Below are 2,934 nucleotides of genomic sequence, written 5' to 3'. Positions count from 1 at the left end.
TACTGTTCGCACTCACCAGCATTAGATTGCAAATATTGAATGAGAGATCTGCAAGCGACTCAAGATCCACAGGAGCTCCAGTTGCTTCTATTACCTAAATTGTAGGTTCTTCAGAAGTGCTTCCTAAACTTGGAGGCTATTACTGTAACTCAAGAGATGAGCACTATCGATGCAATGGAAGAATTAGCCTTCGAGATGAAGATTGAGAGTGAAATTGTTGCCTCACTACTTGATTCATTGTCTTCAGACATGAAGAATTTTCTAAAAAACTTTAAACCTCTTTTTGAGAAGTTTTACTCTTTATTGTCATGAACATATACTCTTTTTTTATGTTATGCAATATAACTTTGGTAAATTTTGGTGAAAAGGGGGCTGTTTGCATTACTTTGTCATTGTTGGCAAAGGGGGATTAGTATTGAAAATTTCATGCACATACTTGTAATTTTTGCAAAGGGAGTAGTGTATATGCTTAGGGGGTGTAATTTTGATTATGGCATCTATTTTTGTTTTGTAAGCACTTAGATGTCACAATTTTCCTAAGTGTTGCCATCAATGTCAAAGGGGGAGATTGTTGGTATTTTGATAATGTTTAAGTTGTGATTGTCATTGATGGACACACACTTATTTTATGTATGAGTTATTCTCTACCTATAATATGTGTTGTGTTGTTCACACCGATATTATATGCCATTGTATGTATAGTATTTATTTGTAGAATACTATTGGTGTTTTGAAGAAGAAGCTTACCGGTCGTAGTGGTATGAAGACATCGAAGCGGTATGAAGACCTTAAGAGGAATGAGGACCCCTAGTGACAGTTAATCTTCTTGATCAGAACATTATGTTCTAGTTTTCCAGTCTTTATTCGTTAATCAGTAATCGGTATACTATGCTAAACCGGTATAACTGTAAAGTGTGATGAGTTATCATCCACAGACACTTTAGCGGTGTTTCTGTGTCGTGTTACCAAAGATGTCTAGATGCATTGTACCTAGGAAATTGTAGTCTAATGTTATTGGACCGACAAGAAATCAAATTTCTATATGAGGACATCATGTCTAGGGTTTTGTGGTAGTTGATATGTGTGAATATTGTAGAGCAGATTAGGTCTATGCGAAATAGGTATCTCACTATAGAGCTTGTGAGTGCAAAAGATAGAAGACTGAATTAATGCTATAATGAATTAATGGAGAACTATCAATGATCTAATCAAGCATTATGAGCTACCTTCTAAGATCATTCACTTGTTGATTACTAATCTCTTCGACAAGTCTGAAACCCTTAACTGGGTAGGCCTAGCCAAGCCTATTGTAAATCCTCTAACAAGGTGGTTCACAGTTGTGGATCTGAAATCCTTTAACAGGGTAGTCTTTAATAGGACTTATTTCCTAACATAGATCTGGATTCCTAACAGGATCTGTTCTAGTGAAGAACATTGTAAGGCCTTAATTGGTCTGACCTTAATTGGTCTGGTTACTATTCTGCAGATAGTTGACTTGTGAGTTTTACTCACCGTAGTTTTTCCCATTTGGGTTTCCACATCAAAATATCTTGTGTTATGGTGATTGTGCTTTTGTGGGTGAATGCTCTATTTTCTATTTGGCTTGTTTATGTTTTAACCAGTTTGGTGTTTAAACTACTACACCGTACTGCTCAAAAATTGTTTAAGAGTTCGGTTAAGTTTTTAGGCATACTAATTCACCCCCCCTCTTAGTATTCATCGCTTCTCTCCATGGATCACCTAGTTTTAGGGGCGAGACATCCATGGTTTCTTTCTTCTTTTCCTTTCTTATCATGGATCACAAAAGTGTGTATTCATGTTCTCTCTCTTCTTCCTCTCACGAACTCATAGTTTTACTATTGATGTTTCATGGATGATGTCCGCTTTTCTCTTTTATGTGATCACTTGTGTTTATGTGATGGCATTGGTCTTTGTGTCCTGATTAGTTTGTCATCTTGTGTATTGTTCTTGTCGTGTATCTTTTTGCACTTTGTCTTTTTTTGTGTCTGTCTTGTGCCTTTTTGTTTTATTTTCTCTTGCGTATGTTAGCATGAGTTGAGACCCTAAGATTGGGGGATTTTTGCCCCTCAATATTAGTGGTGTCTTATACTCCTTGTGGTATTACTCCACGTCCCTCATCTTCATCTTTTGTTTTCTTCTACTTTACCGACAGTATTGGTGTAGGCCATACTCGCGCTAAAGTGGGGGCTAAATGTAGTGTCATAAAATTGCGATCCCTGCAATTTTAACCATATTTTGGGTCCTCACCTCGGCGACGACATCTCCTTCCCTAAACAAGACCTATTTCTGCATTCTCACCCCTTCACCCTTCCTCCTTCAAGACTTGTGGTTGCGTTAGACCTTGTTCGGGCCCCAAAATAGGGCAGGACAGGGGCATGGCACCCCTTTCCCCACCTCTCAGGGTGGCCCTAAGTTCGTTCTGCCCGGTCTCCTAGGCATAATTTGTCTTCGGGGTTTGCAATTCCTCTTTGTCGGCCTTCAGTGGTTGAAAATTAATCCTTGAGGCATGTATAAAAGGGGATTCAATTCCCTCATTTGGGAGGATAGGAGGCATAAGGATAAGATACGGGATTTCAAGGTCATCATCAAGCATTCAAGTCTTCTTCATTCATCCCTTGGAGAAACATTACAACATTAATTTGCAAGCATGTGTGTGTGTTAGGGTTTTATTATGTTACATGCCATTTCATACAACATTTGTGGTTACATTCAAAAAGCAAAGCAACCATCATCAACAAATTGCAAATCTACAAGGTATACATTTCCATTGTTTGCATTCAAGCATTTACAATTACTTTCTTTCAAGGTTGATTCCTCAACTGAGGTTTGACTAAGGCAAAGCCCTATCCACAACCCCCTTTTACTCTCTTTTATGTGTGTAGGTTGCAGGTACGTAATTATAATTACAGGTTT

Source organism: Cryptomeria japonica, chromosome 2 (assembly GCF_030272615.1).
Source record: "Cryptomeria japonica chromosome 2, Sugi_1.0, whole genome shotgun sequence".
NCBI classification, from domain to species: Eukaryota; Viridiplantae; Streptophyta; class Pinopsida; order Cupressales; family Cupressaceae; genus Cryptomeria; species Cryptomeria japonica.
The sequence above is the reverse complement of the archived record's forward strand: the minus strand, read 5'-3'. Positions refer to the sequence as shown.